The following is an 18,789-nucleotide window of genomic DNA, read 5'->3' as shown; positions in this document are numbered from 1 at the left end:
TACCTGGCACATAGGAATATTAATAATTGGTATCACATATAGCACTACTAAGTATGAGGCATTACATACATTGTCCTAAATCCTCGTAACAGTCTTAGGAGGTAAGTACTCTAGTATCCCTATTTGACTAAAAAGGAAACAGTGACATGGAGATGTTTTGGGAGCAGCTCATGAATACAAGGCTGTAGGATGCAGACCCAACATTCAAGCTCAGTCAGTATGACCCTTGTGTCTATTTGTTGAATGAATAAGTCTAGTATCAGTTCATGCATTCTAACTCTTTTAAGAATTTTCTGTAAAAACAAGATAGTAGCAAAAGTTGAAGTTATCATACTATCTTTAGTAATGTTTATAAGACCTGTGGTTCAACTTTAAATTTAAGGTTGAATAATTTTGTATCCAACCAAACAAAAAGTTATTTTGCCCTGTTCACTTAATTTTGGGTACCAGAGGTTATATTGGGTGCCAACCAATGCCTTGTTGGTCTGCTTACCCTCTCCTAATTTATTAAGGTCCCAAAGTCATCTTCTCATCTACATTTAAACTAGAATTTTCACAGACCAGTGTGGTCACCCAGGCATCCTCACAGAATGAGATGCTAAAGGACTCATGAAAGGCAGCAGCTATATCTGAGAGGTAACTCATGAGAGGTACATAGATATGGGATTAAGATGCCAATAAGAAAGTATCAAGGAATGTTTAATGTGTTGGCATGTGCTTCAGGTGGGAGTACTTGCTCTCACATAAGAGAAAGATAAATGTATTGCTTGGACCAAGTGGAAGGTAAGTTTGAGATAAACAAGATTGGCATTGCTCTACAAATACCCTCTGACCTAATCCTGAACAAACTTGTTTCATATTCTAAGGTGAGGAGGATACAATATGCTATGCTCCCTTTGGAGGAAATTATAATGTGAAGGTATCAAATTGTTAAATAGTAAAATAAATGATAAAAATTCCTCAGTTCTTGCAGCCACAGATGTGTTGGCAATAAACAGTAAAGGACTGTGGAACCATTGTTTTCAAAGAAAAGTCCTGGGGGCTTGTTAGGAAGACAAATCCATGTGCCCCATTCAGACTTACTAAATCAGAGTCTGGGGGTAGGCCCAACAAGCTGGGCTTTAACATGTTCTCCAGTTCATCCTTATGCACGTTAAAATTTTGGAACACTCTTAATGGATAAGGGTATTATACTTCAAACTAAATTCATAGGCTACCCTTTTTCCCTTTCCCCATTCATTGATAGTGTGGTATAAACTCATCCTGCCAATACAGGAGGATGTATGAGAATCCTGTATTCTCATACATTCTTTTTAATGCTCCTCTGTTCTGCTTGGATTGTTCTCAAAGTGTGGTTCCCAGAGTGGAGACATCCCATCCCTGGGAACTCAAGGTGTGGGGCCCAGCCATCTGTGGTCTAAGGAGCTCTCTGGGTAGTTTTGATGTGACTGATGTTTGAGAACCACTGGCATAGAGGATAAATCATGGGCTTTGGAATTAGAAGATTAAATCCAAAATTGGGTGACCTTGAACAAGATGCAAAACTTTGTTTTTTGTTTGTTGTCTTTTTTTTGTCTCCAGTTGTAAATGGAATACCTCTGTTATAAACGGAATATCTTCTTAGCATGCTTGTTCATTCATTCATTCAGTCAACAACTAGTTATTAAGCACCTCTTTTGTTATGGTAAAAGGCTAAGCTGCACTTATACAAGCCCCAGTAATAGGATGACCCAAGGAACATTTTTTTCACTTCACGTAAGAGCTCCACAGTGAGCCACTGGGGTTGGTGGGGCAACTCAACCCCACTGGATCATTCACATTCAGGGACTTACTTCTGTTGACTCATCATCTGCCTTCTGTAAGGGAGCAAGTGGATGACTGGAAAAGGGAAGGAGAGCCTGGAGGTTGCTAATAGCTGCTCAGGTTTCATTAATGAAAATGCAGTCATTTGGCCAAACTTCACTGTGAGGCTTTTGGGAAAGGTAGCCTGGTCTTGTGTCCAGAAGAGGGGAGAAGAGATTTGGTTGCCCATCTACCAAGTCTTCCCTAATATTGGTGGGGGCCGATTATAGCCCTGAGCTGGGGGCATAGCAGTGAGAGAGAGAGAGAAGCAAAGTATCTACTGCAGGAAGCTCACATTCCCTGAGGGGAAACTTATCAACACAGAAAAAACATGTTTGCTTAGTGATAAGTGCTAAGAAGAAAATAAAAGAGAGAAATGGGACAGAAAGGGGTTAAGGGATAGGAGAAGATGGAAAGCCTCTCTGAGGAGTTGACTTCAGATAAGAAATAAGAGATAGTGAACACCAAATAAGGAAAGGTAAAGTGTGTAGCATGCATTAAATTTCTATCAGAATTGTGATTACTAAAATTTAGACCATGCACAAGTGGGAAGGGTCAGGAAGGGAAGGATCCCTGGTAAGATCCCTCAGCTGGCTCCAGCACTCACCTAGTAAGCCCGGACCATCTATGCTGAAGGAGATCCTCATCTTCAACACAAGATATTGTTATGACTGTTGAAGTTCTACCAGCTCTACTGTGAAAATGCACAGCAACAAATCAACAGAGAGATTTCCCATTTGGTATCTGTGGTGGCTTGGAGCTATGAACTCCAGAAAACTTGTTCTTAAACTTAATTCTTGTAAGTAGGACCTTTGATGAGGTAACTTCAGTTAGGGTGTGGCCCGACTGAATCAGGATGAATCTTCATCCCTATTTCCTTTTAGGGAAGGCCACAGAGAGAGCAAGAAAGCCAGACAGAGGGAGTAGCCAGAAGCTGAATATCAGAGGTACTGCAAGAGAGAGGAGAAGCCAGAAGAGGCTGCCATGTGATTGCCATGTGACGGAAAAGCCAAGGACCAAGGATCATGCCAATTCCAGAATGCCACAGTCTTCTAGAAGAAAGCATCGCCTTGCTGCTGCCCTGATTTTGGACTTCTCTTAGCCTCAAGACTATGAGACAGTAAATTGTCATTGTTTAAGCCAACCCATTGCATGGTATTTGTTTTAGCAGCCAGGAAACTAAAGCAGTTTCTAAAAGAGATGACAATGTAATTTCCTAGAGGGAGAAGTGTTGATAAGGAGGACTTGACTACAAACTGATTTATAGGACATTATGCCACATTGTATTTTGTCTACTGGGTGATTCTTGAGAAGTGGACTTGGCATCTCATATTTGTGGAAACATTAGACAAGTATTTTGAAAATGTCTGTGAACTGAATTTAATTTTCCATGCAGACAAAGTTCACAACATTCATACAGAAACGGTGAAGGGGACATGGTATTGGAGGCCAATGTGAATGCAATTGTTAATACAAACTGATGCACAAAATAAACTGGAGAAATCTGAGGCTGGCTTAGCAGGAACTCCAGCCTGTGTTGTATCATTTATAAAGAATATGAATCTCCTGGAGATTCCAGGAAATAGTAACATTGGTGATATCAGCATAAAAATGCCAAACTTATCCTCTTTGAAATAAAAATATTAAAAAGGCTATTTCTAGGTAAAATCCAGCGGGAAAAGTTAACTTAGTCTACCATGAAGTTGTTTACCAAAAATAGAAAAGGAGTGTCTTAACTTTTATTCTTGGATTAAAATCAAGGAACAGTATAGAAATTGTGTAAAATCAATATGTGACATTCAATGTTGCTTTTCTGGTTCAGTGTTTTTAAAGAAATCAAATAGTTTCAGTGTGATTTTTTTTTCTTCTTTTCTAAACTGCATTCTGTATCCACCTAAGGCACATTTCTATGATCTGGCTACTAGAATACTTTGAAAAGTGTTTGAGACATTTCTTTAATTGTAAACAACTCAAAATGTTGGTGTTTTTTATGGATCCCAAGTGCAGAATTCCTTAGTTCTTTCTTTGTCACAATTGTTATTTAAAGAACCAAGGATATATTGCATGAAAATATTATGAACTTTTTTTCTTAGCTTAAATAAACTCCAGGGTAACTGGACTTCTAAAACACCTTTCTGTTTGCATGGTATCCACTTTAGCAATAACATCTTACAGCCCTCTCTCTCAACAAAATAAATAAGAGTATATTTTATTACCATTAGAAAAAATTTACCCCCAGCAGATACACATAATTAGAGAAAGATGAAAAAAAAACCACCAACCTTACTCAGGAAGCAAGACCTTTTTTGGACATCAGCTGGAATCTATTATTAGAAATCGAAATCTGGAACAGTTACAAGGGCAGAACTGAAAACTACTTCAAATTAACACTTGTGGTTCAGCTACAGGAGGTAACACGCATTCAGCGGATACCCAAGAGGCAAAACCTGGGAAGAGGGTCAACAGAACCCACATAACAAAAGAAGGAAAATCTACCACAGATAAATCTATCCAGCTAATGCTTTCATCAGTTCTTACTAAAGAGAGATTGGTAGCTAATTTAGGAAGGCTAATTTAAGAACATTAATATATGTTATGCTTAATTTGTAGCATAAAATTATGCATAATTAAACTGTAAATTTATATGAGTCTCATTCCTTCTCATTAAATCCTTTTTGTAGCCTTTATAAAGTCCCAGGTTGAAGAACACTTCTTATTTAATTATAATAATAATTTCATTGTAAATAATAAAAATGATATCAACCTTGAGAGCACACAGAGGTTGGAATCTGGGAAGGGGAGGAAGAGTTAGAGAAAAATGGGAAAGTGAATGCCAACATCTTACAGAGTGGGGAATGAAGAGGTCCTGTCTATGCCTGATGTTACAGGATATACAGGCTTACTAGGATTGTTCTAAAGATAGATGCTATCCCAGAAGCAATTAGTTCAAAGGAATAGAATTAGGAGAGCAGGAATAGTGATGTAATCCATCATTGGAAGAAGATGATAATGTCTGACTTTGATAACCAAAATTATTTGTGCACAATTTTAGAGTAAGGAAATGCCCACCATAAGAATACAATAAGAATGATTTAAATTCATGTTCCTGGGGTGAATGGACTAGAGATGAGGAAGGACAGTGTGCTGGTTTGAAAGGAAGTATGCCCCCAAGAAAAGCCATGTTTTAATCAAAATCCCACTTCATAAAGGTAGAATAATCCCTGTTCAATACTGTGTTTGAAACTGTAATCAGATCATCTCCCTGGATGATGTGATTTAGTCAAGAGTGCTTATTAAATTGGATTAGGTGATGACATGTCTCCACCCATTTGGGTGGGTCTTGATTGGTTTATTGGAGTCTTATAAAAGAGGAAACATTTTGGAGAAAAAGAGATTCAGAGACAGCAGAGCAATATAACATAGCCATGAGAAGCAGAGTCCACCAGCCAGCGACCTTTGGAGATGAAGAAGGAAAATGTCTCCCAGGGAGCTTCATGAAACAGGAAGCCAGGAGAAGAAGCTAGCAGATGATGACGTGTTCGCCATGTGCCCTTTCAGATGAGAGAGGAACCCTGACTATGTTCACCATGTGCCTTCTCACTTGAGAGAGAAACACTGAACTTCGTCAGGCTTCTTGAGCCAAGGTATCTTTCCCTGGATGCCTTAGATTGGACATTTCTATGGACTTGTTTTAATTGGGACATTTTCTCAGCCTTAGAACTGTAAACTAGCAACTTATTAAATTCCCTTTTTTAAAAGCCACTCTGTTTCTAGTATATCACATTCTGGCAGGTAGCAAACTAGAACAGATGGGTAAAGGAACTGTTGATTTTGTCCTAAGTACTGCAGTAAGATTTGATTTTTATTAACCATAGCATGTATTACTTTGATTAAATTTTTAAAATGTAAATAAAAAATACCTTTTCCAGGTATTGTTGTAAATAAATATCTGGATCAGGTGGAACCTGACGTTGAGTTATAAGCAATGTTTAGAGTCTCCCGGTGGTGGTGATGGGAGTGCCGCAAATTAAAACTCGTGGGCCCGCCTTGGAACTCCCACGTGGAAAAGGATGGATGGCGGATGTCAGCATTTTAAATCCAAGTTGCTTTTGCACATTCCTGTTTTGAATATGTTGTATTTTAAGAGTCTGAAAAAGACTTGAAGAGCACCAGCAGGTAAATCTGAGAGATGGAAACACAAAGAATGGTGCCAGGTCTTGAGTCATCCAGCCCAGGACATTGCCAAGGAAAGGGGTATGTTTAGAAATGCACTAGGACCTCCAGTTGTTAAATTGATGAGCTATGGGAGCTAAAGATTTCTATTACAGCAATCTTGAAAAATAACATTTTATTGTAGTAACATATATACAACTCAAAATTTCCCTTTTCAACCACTTTCATTTATAGAATTCAGTGGTATTGATTACATTCACAATATTGTGCTATTATTACCAATATCCATTACAACTCACCTTTTTCATCAACTCAAACAGAAACTCTGCACCCGTTAAGCAGTAATTGCGTCTTCCCACCTACCCCCAGCCTCTAGTCACCTATAATCTATTATCTGTCTCTATCAGATTTGCCTATTCTTGGTATGCCATATAAGCGATATTTTGTGCCTGTTTTATTTCACTCAACAAGGTTATTTCACTCGTCAAGTTTCATTCATATTGTTGCATGGGTTAGAACTTCATTCTTTTTTATGGATGAATAATATTCTATTGTATGTATATACTACATTTGTTCATCCATTCATCGGTTGATAGACACTTGGGTTGTTCCACCTTTTAACTATTGTGAATGATACCGCTATAAACACTGGTGTACAAATATTTGTTCAAGTCTCTACTTCCAATTCTTTTGGGTATATACCAAGAAGTGGAATTACTGGGTAAAAACAGAATGTATTTAATTCTGTTTTTAACTTTTTTGAGCAACCACCAAAGTGATTTCCATAGTGGTGGCTATACCATTTTACAATTCACCTGCAATGTATCAGGGTTCCTATTTCCCCACATTCTCACCAACACTTATTATTTTTAAATAATTACCATCCCAATGAATGTGATACTGCAATTATTTCTACTCTTAGTCTTTAATGACCCTTACTGGGGTGGTGATGCTTGAAAAAGAAAATGTAAAACCAAAGAAAAAGCAGAAGATTATCAGTGTTTTTCTTTATAATCAGAGATAAAACACTTTTAATCAATATTCTAATTTATATACCTATTAACAAGCACTCGTGAAGCATAGTTTGTTATTCATTTAACATTCTACTATGGTTCTGCCATGGTAGTACAAAAGATGAATAGGAAAAAAAGCTTGCTTTCAAAGATTCAATTCAGATAGGAAAGCAAACCAGTTAACAGTTAAGTGGTGAGGAGGTAGACTGTATTTCCCTGGAAGAATTAAAAAGAATTTCCTTTGTACCCAAAGTCTAAAAATGGTAATGAATCTACCAGCAGACTCTGCAGCTGCAAATGGCTTATTATATATAACTAGAGACAGTGCAGTGATAGATGGTGGATAGATAGTAGAGAGGGATCCAGTGGCTTCAGTGGTTCTTAGCTTGACTGCTCACTGGAATTACCTGGAGCAAGATTTCAAAAAAGTAAAAAAGGCCAAGGCCTCAACCCAGACCAATTAAACCAGAATCTCTAGCAATAGGGCCCAGGAACTTCTAGTTTTTAAGAGCTGCCCAAGTGATTCTAAAGGATATCCAGGATTAAGAACCTCTGGGCTGGATCATGAAGGGTTTGCTTTTCATGAAAAAGCATTTGCTTTTTATACTTAGAGAGCTGGAAGCCACTGAAGAATTTTAAATGCAATAAGACAGGATATGCCTTTTAAGTTATTTTGGCAGGGAGTGAATACAAATTGAAGGGGACTTAGACTGGAAGCAGGAAGACGATAAGGGAGTGAAATTATCAGGACCTAACATGGGCAAAGCCAATGAACTTGGAAGTGAACTCAAGAAACACAACAGTTGTGGAGGTAGAGAACAAGGATAGCGTTTTAACCTTCAGTTTTGTGGCTTGGGCAATTGAGTAATCACTATCATTAATTGGAAGAAACAAGACTGTGGAGATGGAGGTGAGAAGAAATGCTGAACCCTGAGTTTTCCTTAATTTAGGATGGGTTGAGCTTGATGTGAGGTGCCCCTGGGATGTGTGGGTAGAGCTATGCAGTGGGCAGTCAAAAGAACTAGTCTGGAAATCTTGTTTTATAATGGTATTGATTGGCTTTCCATAACAAAACCCCTGCAATGCACATGAAATTCATAAAGAACAACAAGGGAACAGCAAAATAAAAATAAGATTGACAGCAAATATCAAGCAATAATTTGGAAGGAATTTACACACACTGGGCACCTGAGTTCAAGGAGAATCACAATCATAACCAATACATACATTCTTAACAAAACAAAACTTATTTTCTTCACCACTGCTTAACTTGTGACTGAAATTCAGGGCTTCTAAGTCCCTTAGTTTATACACAGCCCTTTATTTTGAGGAACTATTTACCCTTCTCTCTATTGTCTTTCTATAACTATTCTGAGGCTCTAAGTTTCAACACCAGCAGAAAAAGAATTAGCAGGGTGGAAAGGAAAAAAGAAGATTGAGTCCTAGGAAGTGAAGTCCTAAGAGGTTATCTCTGCAGGGGAGCAAAGAAGAGAGACTTAAAGAATAAAGGTTTCTGAAGTGCTTGATACAGTAGCCAAAACTGAACAAACCCTATTGTCTCAAAAGATTAAGGAATTTTCTCTGTTCCTCCTGCTAAATAGCTAAAAACCCTGGACATTACAAGCCAGACTGGCTAGGGACATTGGGACCCCAAAAAATGACATAATGATAAGTTTCTGGGTTTTCTTTTTGCCTCATAGCCAAGTTTTGGAGCTGAGGAAGCCAGCAATTTGGAAATATCAATGGACACAGACAAAATAAGCACCAGCAAAAACATTCTGTCTCTAGGCAAAGGACTGGAAAAGGGGAAGCCTAGTGATACAGAGAACTTTTAAGACAAAAACTGTGCTACTACCCAGGAACGCAGGCAGCACCTAGATGCTGGAAACGAAGAACAGGTTCTCATCCTGGAACCACCAGAAGGGATGTCCTGCTAGCACCTTAATTTTAGCCTCAGAAACTTCATTTTTGGAATTTTGGAACTGTAAGATGATACATTTGTTTTAAGCCATTGAGTCTGTGGCAATTTGTTACAGAAGCAAGAGGAAACTAACACAGATTTTTGGTACAGAGAGTGGAGTGCTGCCAAGCAAATATCTCAAAATGTGGAAATGGTTTGGAATTGAGGTCAAGAGTAGCAGCTGGAAGAATTTGGGGGAGCATAATAGAAAAAACCTAGATTGCCTTGAAAAGACTCAGTAGAAAAGTGGATGTTAACAACTGCTAAAGAAGACTCAGAAGGAAGTGAGGGCATGGTAAAGGCAAAACTATATTGTCTAAGAGAAGACAAATTACTTGAAGACTGTAGACCTAAGGACACTGAAGACACTGTTGATGAAAGCACAGATGGAAGTGAAGAACATGCTACCGGAAGCTAGAGGAAAGGGGACTATTAGTGACAGTGCCATTAGGTGGAAAGCAGATTTATACAGTGATTACCTACATTGAACCAAGGATATTTTCAAAAAAGCTATAGAAGGTGTGACCTGTCATTTTCTTGCTCCTTACAGTAAAAAGGATAAAGAAAGAGATAACTGAGGGAAAAGCTGTTAAGCAAAAAAACAAAAACCAAACAGGACTTGATAATTCAGGAAATACTCATACTATTCAGACTGCAAAAGCTACTAAAATTCAGAGATTCTCTGTCACGGAAGCATGCTCTGGAGAGAAAGCCAAGGGTGAGGCTAGACAACTTTTTAATAGTGCTTCAGAAGGATCAAAAAGTCAGAGAGCTCTGTAAAGAATTTAGGTATGTGACTCATGGATACCCTTAGACATCTAATCACAAGCCAGGAATAGAGATGGAATTATCCAGGAAAGATCTAGGAGAAGCCTCTCATATAATAAACTGAGTTCCTGGGACTTACATAGGAGACCCAAAAGGTTCTTGAGAATTATTTTTAACATTTTATTTTGAGATACTTTCAAAAGCAGGACAGCTACAAAAAAATACAAATCCCATAAAAAGAGCTCCAACCCCCACATACCCAGATCCACTGACTTCAACATTTTGTCACATTTGCCATATTATATCTATCTATCTATATATCTCTCTTGCTCGCTATTTATCAATCCATTTTCCGAATGACTCGAATGTATACACCATGTATACACCATGCTCATTGAACACATAACACTGCCATGTACATCCTAGCAAAAAGGATATTTATGCAATTATCAAGTTGAAGAAATTTAACGTTGATATAAAGCTTGCAATCCATATTCCAATATTTTCATTTAACCCAATAATGTCCATTTGGGCCTTTTCTCCTCCCATCCAGGACCATGTATTGCATTTAATTGTTATTATTTCTTTAATTGCTCTTTCTTTTAGATTGTGGGAATATATATACAACATAACTTTCCCATCTCAACCACATTCTCACTTTAATCACATTCACAAAATTACAGTACTCTCACCACCTTCCATTATTAAAACTTTCCCATCTCAGGGGTGCCAGGATAGTTCAGTAGTAGAATTCTCACTGGCCATGCGGGAGACCTGGGTTCAATTCCCAGTCCATACATGTTCCAAAAAACAAACAAGCAAAACAAACAAACAAAAAACTGAACAAACAAAAACATTCAACAAATTGTGCTATAATAATGGGATACTCACATGAAAAAAGAATGGACTGTGACCCCACCATACAGCATTAAAAAAAAAACCAAGAACATTTCCCATCTCCTCAAGCAGAAACATTATACTCATTATGCATTAGCGCCCCGTTCCCCTTGCTCCCTGTACTTGGCAACTTGTACTCTAATTTTTGTCCTTATTAGTATATTCCCCAATATTTACTTTGTAATTGACATGGGGCTTAAATTTAACGTCTTAGACCTATAACAATCTCATTTGCTTAGATACTAACAACGTGAATAATATACAAAAACTATATGTTCCTATACCCACCCATCCACCCACTTTATGTAGTTCTTTTCATAAATTCCATGTATATGCATTATGAGTTCAAAACCACTGATTTATCATACTTATCATTTACCTTTTAGATCCTGTAGGACATAAAAAGTGGAGTTACATACCCAAAATACAACAGTAGTGCCATTTATGTTCACTCATATTGTTGCTTTCACTGGAAATCTTTATTTCTTCATGCAGCTTCTATCTATTGTCTACTGCCCTTTCTTTTCAACCTGCAAAACTCTCTTTAGCTTTAGTTTCTCTTGTAGGGCTGGTCTAGTAGTGTGGTGACACACTCTTTCAGCTTTTTTGTTTATCTGTGACTGTCTTAATCTCCCCTTCATTTTTTTTTTTTTTTATTCTTTGCTGGGATATAAAATAAAATAAAACTTTGTTTGAACTTTTAATAACATTAAAAGACTTTATTTTAGGTCTTTCAAAAAACTTTTATTTCACAAAGCAATTTAAATCATATAAAGAAGCACGTTTGAATTTAGTGAGTAGAAGCTTTGTTCCTTGCAAGCATTTAAATCAAAAGTACAATAGTAAATACTTTTAATATTATATTAGGGGAAAATATATGCATACATAACACTCATGTTTATTGATCTTATCTAGGGCTTAATGAAATTTCTAAAGTCTATGTAATACCTTTCATCATACTTAAAATCCATTACCAAATAATGTTGGTGTTAAAAAAATTATTCTTCAAAAACTTAACTTTTTACACTTACCAATGACTGAGAAAATAATACCAGCTATGGATAAATAACAACTATTTAAAGAATGATCACATTTCTAATCTCTCTTTTGTAGAGCCTAATTATTCAGCAAGGCCTCACGACCTGTGTGAATTTAAATAGTCTATTATTGACTGCAGCAAACCAATTTAGAATTATATTCAGAATTTATAGAGGTATTCTTAGGAATTTACCTATTATAGGTTTAGGTACAGTCTTTTAGAACTAAAACACCAAATTTAACTTCAAATTTACTTCGTGAGCTCTTTAAAGTTCACATTACTGTGGCTAATAGATAATTATACTAGTCATTTTCAAGTTTTTAATTGTTTGATACTTGGAAGGTAAAGAGCCACACAATTCTTAAGTTTTAAAAACTAATATAACTAAGAATATAGGTGACTATATGAAATAGATGAGGGTTTTTTAAAAATCAAATTTGTTTAAGAAACAGTTTTGTCATTGTTTAGGATCAGTTGGTCAGGCAAGTTAGCTTTAAACATGATATGATGCATAAAATTAGTAAAATATTATGGAAGGTAACATAAAAGCCCAACATGAAACCTTACTCAACATTAGAATGTATCTTCAAATGTAGGTTTTTAATAGAGGTGTAATGATTCTCTGTATCAGAAAGTTGCATTTAGATACTTGTACCTAAGAATATTATTCATAAAACTGACAGCAATAGGAACGTTGCATAATAACTTAGAATTCTAAACACTTGGGTGGGGGAGTTGTGACGGTGACTCAATGGCAGGATTCTCGTCTGCCGTGGCGGAGACCTGGGTTTGATTTCTGGTGCCTGCCCATGGGAAAAAAAAATGCTATTAAACACTTGGATAAGCAAACTATAAAATTTGGTTTAAAGTTTTGTGTTCAACAGAAACCAAAAATTAAAAATTCACAATATAGGTTCCATCAGTCTTGGTTATTTTGTATTACTTATATGAATACTATTGGTTTTATTAACAAATACTATTTTCAGCATACAAACGCAAGTTGTTTTCTAGTTATTAAACAGTCAGTAGGGTGCTCATGGAAGTGCTATTCATGAAATTGGTTATTTGCATCTGTTCCTTCTCTGCCACTTCTTGTTGGCAAATTGTACCCTGTGCAGCTAGCTGTATTTTCTCCAGTTTTTCCAGAGTCAGAGATTTCAAGGGTAAAAATTTGGGTTTACATAACACCATTGTGGTTACTTCTTCCACAGACAACTGCCCTTGTTTTGGAAGAACTTTGTGAAACATTGGCTTCACTTCGGCCGTATCTGAATTGTTGGTTACAGTTCCTCCGTACCTTTAGCCGAGACAGGGAGCCACTTGAGGAGAATGTGCAGCACAAACTATACACAACCTTCCCTCATGGCCCCATCAGAAATGCCAGATGCAACTTCTGGGCAGGACAGGTTTTTTTTTTGAGCCCTAAGCTGTTGTCCACAGATATATCTCTTCCCTGACAGCTCATCTGTTGCCCTGAACAATGGTATCATTTGAGCCTACATCACATTTGAACCTTGAAGCCAGGAAACTTCTCTTGCCATTATCAGTTATGGCTCTCTCCCTTATTTTTGAAAGACAGTTTAGCTGGATGTAGAATTTTCGGTTGGCAGTTTTTTGCTTTCTACTGTCCTCCCACTATCATTTTGCCTCCAGGATTTCTGATGAGAAATTGACACTTAATCTTACTGACACTCTCTTGCACATGACACATTGTCATATGTCCTCCCACTGTCATCTTGCCTCCAGGATTTCTGATGAGAAACTGACGATCTTACTGACACTGTCTTGCATGTAACACATTGCTCCTTTCTGTGGCTTGGAGAATTTTCTATCTTTAGCATTTGACAGTTTAATATGCTATGGCACGGATGTGTTTGGGTTTATCCTATTTGGTGTTTGTTGAGTGTCTTGGGTGTGCACATTCATGTTTTTTTGTTGTTGTTGTTAAATTTGGGAAGTTTCAGCCATTATTTCTGTGCATAGTCTCTCTGTTTTCTTTTTCTCTTTCTTCTCCTTCTAGGACTCCCACAATGTGTGTATTTGTATGTGTGCTGATTTGAAGCTTTTATGGACCCCAGAAAAGCCATGATTTTAATCCATTCTCATGGGTGCAGACCCATTGTGGGTGGGAAATTTTGATTAAGGAGTTTCCATGGAGATGTGTCCCACTCAATGCAAGATGGATCTTAATCCTTTTACTGGAGTCCTCTATGAAGAGAATAGAGACAGAAAATGCAGAGAGACAAATACAGAGAGCAGAGAGATGAAACCAACTGAAGGATACAGAAAGAGAGAAATGCCCTGGAGATGCAAAGAGAAGACCTGAGGACACAGAGAACTTAGAGCGATGTCTCTGGAGAAACAAGCAAGGACACATGGAACCTAAAAGCAATGGAACTTGGGAGCGAAGGACCAGGTGACACCTTCCCATATGACAGAGGAACCTCAGATGCTATTGGCATTTCTTCAGTGAAGATATCCTCCTGTTGCTGTCTTCATTTGGACATTTTCATGGATTTAGAACTGTAAATTTGTAGCCTAATAAATCCCCTTTGTAAAAGATAACTCATTTTTGGTACATGGCATTCTGGCAGCTTTAGCAAGCCAAAACCATGTGATTGATGGTATCCCACAAGTTTCTCAGGTGATGTTCATGTTTCTTCATTCTTTTTTCTGCTCCTCAGAAAGAATGATTTCAATTGTATTATCTTAAAGTTCTCTGATTCTTTCTTCTATCAGTTCCAATATGCTTTTGAACCTCTCTAGGGAATTTTTAATTTCTATCACTGTGGTCTTTAGCTCTGATTCCTTTTCATAATTTCCATCTCTCCACTAATATTCTGTTTGTGTTCTTCTACCATTTTTCTGCTTTACTTTAGTTTTTTGTCCATGTTTTCCTTTAGCTCTTTGAGCATATTTAGAAACATTTTTTAAAAGTCTTTATGTGATCTGTCCCTGGTCTGGTCCTCCCCACTGATGGTTTCTAATGTAGTAATATTTTCCTTTGCCTGGCCATCACTTCCTGTTTCTTTGCATGCTTTGTAATCTTTTATTTAAACTTGAAAATTTTGATAGTTTAATGTGTTAGCACTGGAATTTAGACTCTAAAGTGTCTTTTCTTTAAGCTTGTATCCAGCTAATATTTTAACAGAGCTTTCTTTGATTTCCAGGGGCTAACAACAAAGATGAAGAAAAAAAAACAACTTTTTCAGTCTCTGCAGGCTGAATCGACCTGTGTAAGTGTTTTCCTTCAGGGATTATATATTCAATGAGTTCAGAAATTAGCTCCAGGTGAAAGCATAGGGGCTTCCTGGACCATTTCTGCACATGTATCTTGTCTTGGGTATCTTTGTAGGACCCTAAATTCCTCTGTTTACATGGTTCTGAATCTTTTCTCTTCCTTAGGAAACAATATCCTCACAGTCCCAGGCAATGAACTCTATGTTCTACATACCACACTCTCTTGCTACAGGCAGCACAATTTTGACTTCTCTTCCTCAGCATTCTGTAGGAGAGCTTATGAGCTTCCTTTTACACTGAGGGTGAATTCTGCCATGGCAAGTCCCTCAGGCCACCATGAGACATGTTGGACCAGACGCACATGTTCTTAGAAAGCGCCAAGGGTTATTCTGCTGCCCCTAGAACTGGGACCAGCAACCCACAATGAGAGCATAGGCCGGCTCATTGCTGAACCAGTGATGGGTCAGGGAGAGCCCAGCCAGGTTGCCAAGAGATCGTACCACTTTCAAGCAGACTTTTTTCTTGATCCAGCACTTGTCCTATTACTGCAGTCCTTTAACTGCTGAAGCTTTAAGAAAGATATTTCTGCCAGTTCTTGCTGGTTGTTCAAAGCTTCTGTGCGTAGATGAACTCTGAAGCATCTCACTCTACTATCTTGAATGAAGCAGGGAGCCAGTTCTTGAGAATTTTATACCAGCAGCAAACCAGTGGATAAAGACATCACAAAATAAAGGAAGACTGTCAAACTGTTAGAATTACAGAATTATACAGGAAGTAAACAGATTGTTAAAACTAAGCAGCTACAGATAGGTGTCACCCTTCATGAAAAAGGAAAGCTACCCCCGGGTGTGGAGCCAGGAACCCAGAAGGTGAAGCTATGAGCCACAGAAGATTATTCCCCAGCTCTGAAACTTAATGGAATTTTCCTGGTTGGATTTTTAAATTGTTTGGGTTTGGTGACTCCTTTTTCCATCTATTTTCTCCATTTTGAAGAGGAATGTTTATAACTGCTATTGTATGCCTGTCCCACCACTATATTTTGAGAGCTGATAACTTGTTTCCTAGTTTCACATGTCCACAAATGGATAGGACTCTTGCTTTAGGATGATTACACTCAGAGTCTCATCTATACCTGGTTTAGATGATTTGGATGATGAGATTTGGGTCTTTTGTCTCTTTTAACTGTTTTACATTTGAAGTCTAATTTGTTGGATATTAGTATAGCTACTCCTGCACTTTTCTGGTTGTTATTTGAATGAAATATCTTTTCCCAACCTTTCACTTTCAACCTATGTTTATCTTTGGGTCTAAGATGTGTTTCCTGTAGACAGCATATAGAAGGATCCTGTTTTTTAATCCATTCTGCCAATCTATGCCTTTTGATTGGGGAATTCAGTCCATTAACATTTAGTGTTATTACTGTTTGGATAATATTTTCCCCTACCATTTTGCCTTTTGTATTATATATATCATATCTGACTTTCCTTCTTTCTACACTCTTCTCCATACCTCTCTCTTCTGTCTTTCGTATCTGACTCTAGTGCTCCCTTTAGTATTTCTTGCAGAGCTGGTCTCTTGTCACAAATTCTCTCAGTGACTTTTTGTCTGAAAATGTTTTAATTTCTCCCTCATTTTTGAAGGACAATTTTGCTGGATATAGAAGTCTTGGTTGGCAGTTTTTCTCTTTTAGTAATTTAAATATATCATCCCACTGTCTTCTAGCTTCCATGGTTTCTGCTGAGAAATCTACACATAGTCTTATTGGGTTTCCCTTGTATGTGATGGATTGTTTTTCTCTTGATGCTTTCAAGATCCTCTCTTTCTCTTTGACCTCTGACATTCTAACTAGTAAGTGTCTTGGAGAGCACCTATTTGGGTCTATTCTCTTTGGGGTGCGCTGCACTTCTTGGATCTGTAATTTTAGGTCTTTCATAAGAGTTGGGAAATTTTCAGTGATAATTTCTTCCATTAGTTTTTCTCCTCCTTTTCCCTTCTCTTCGCCTTCTGGGACACCCACAACATGTATATTTGTGCGCTTCATATTGTCATTCAGTTCCCTGATCCCCTGTTCAAATTTTTCCATTCTTTTCCCTATAGTTTCTGTTTCTTTTTCGAATTCAGATGTTCCATCCTCCAATTCACTAATTCTAGCTTCTGTCTCTTTAAATCTACCATTGTAGGTATCCATTGTTTTTTCCAGCTTTTCTACTTTGTCTTTCCCTCCCATAAGTTCTGTGATTTGTTTTTTCAGTTTTTCTATTTCTTCTTTTTGTTCAGCCCATGTTTTCTTCATGTCCTCCCTCAATTTATTGATTTGGTTTTTGAAGAGGTTTTCCATTTCTGTTCGTATATTCAGCATTAGTTGTCTCAGCTCCTGTATCTCATTTGAACTATTGGTTTGTTCCTTTGACTGGACCATATCTTCAATTTTCCGACTGTGATCCATTATCTTCTGCTGGCGTCTGGGCATTTAATCAGATTTCCCTGGGTGTGGGACCCAGCAGGTTGAAAGATTTTTCTGTGCAGTCTCTGGGTTCTGTTTTTCTTATCCTGCCCAGTAGGTGGCGCTCATGGTGCTCATCTGTCTGTGGCTCCTTTAACTTTGGAAAACTCTCGCTGTAGGGGAGGGTTGCCAGCTGAAGCGGCTTGGGGGAGTGCCAATTTGAATCTCCCAGCCGGCCCGGGAATCCGCGCGTTGGGAGGGTCGCCGGCCTCCGCGGCTTGGGGGAGTGCCTGTCCAAATTTCCCAGCCGGCCCAGGGTGCCAAGCGTGGCGGGGGGGCACCAGCCGCTGCGGCTTGGGGGAGTGCCTATCCACCATTCCCAGCCGGACCGGGAAGCCACGTGTTTGGAAAGGACCCCGGTCTCCAGTTTCCGTGGCTTGGGGGATCTCCGATCCAATTCTCCCAGCTGGTCCGGGGGGCTGCATGTGGTTGGGGGGGGCGCCAGCCGCCGCGGCTTGAGGGGATCGCCTGTCCAATTCTCCCAGCCGGCCCGGGAAGGAGGGAGGGAGGGACTCCGGCCGCCTGCCGCCCCGGCCCAGGGAAGCACGCACCCCTCGGTGATCTCACCGCAGCGGGTTCTCCCAGCCAGTCAGCCGTTCCAGAATCAGATTTGGGTCTTTTGAGCTGATGAGATTTAGATAAGATTTTGGACTTCAGTTGACATGGTAATGAGTTGAGATTTTTGGGAATTTTGAGGTGGGGTGAATGTGCTTTTTATGTGGGACCGATGTGAATCTTTCTGGGCTAGAAGGCAGGCTATAGTAGGTATAATAATGGTTCCCCAAAGATATCTATATCCTAATCCCCTAAATCTATGAATATATTACTATATGGGACAAAAGTTAACTTTGCAGATGTGATTTAGATAAGGATCTTGGTATGGGAAGACTATCTTGGATTATCTGGGTGGGTCCAATGTAATCATATAGCCCTATAAGAGGGCAGGAGGAGGGATAGAATGTTAACGGGCAGAGTTGCTATGGAAAATAGTTTGATAGTTTCTTTACAAAAAAGAAATAGAATACACATTTACCATAAGACCCAGCTATTGCCCTTATGGGCATTTATCCCAAATAAATGAAAACTTATGTCCACACAAAACCCATTATATTGTTCATAGTAGCTTTATTTTAAATAGCGCCAAACTTGAAACAACCAAAATGTCCTTCAATAGCTGGATAGTCCAATACACCATGGCACACTGACACCAAGGAACAGTATTGCTATATTACTCAGCAATATAGAAGAACAAACTATTGATGCATGCAACAATTGGATGGGAGGGGGAAGCAATTTGAAAACGTCATATGCTATATAATTTCACTTTTTATATAACATTCTTGAAATGACAAAA

General features: G+C 38.4%; 1 long non-coding RNA gene and 2 pseudogenes across 1 annotated transcript in view; 1 reads left to right on the top strand and 2 right to left on the bottom strand.

Annotated features, from left to right (window-relative positions):
- Positions 1 to 18,789, bottom strand: part of LOC143688617 (uncharacterized) — a 46,200-nt gene that overhangs the window by 17,260 nt on the left and 10,151 nt on the right. The window lies entirely within an intron of this gene.
- Positions 2,380 to 3,480, top strand: LOC143685694 (AP-3 complex subunit sigma-1 pseudogene; annotated as a pseudogene).
- On the bottom strand, positions 12,659 to 13,233 carry LOC143685693 (BBSome-interacting protein 1 pseudogene; annotated as a pseudogene).

Source organism: Tamandua tetradactyla, chromosome 6 (genome assembly GCF_023851605.1).
Source record: "Tamandua tetradactyla isolate mTamTet1 chromosome 6, mTamTet1.pri, whole genome shotgun sequence".
Lineage (NCBI taxonomy): Eukaryota > Metazoa > Chordata > Mammalia > Pilosa > Myrmecophagidae > Tamandua > Tamandua tetradactyla.
Note: the sequence above shows the minus strand (reverse complement) of the source record. Positions and strands in the feature narration are given on the sequence as shown.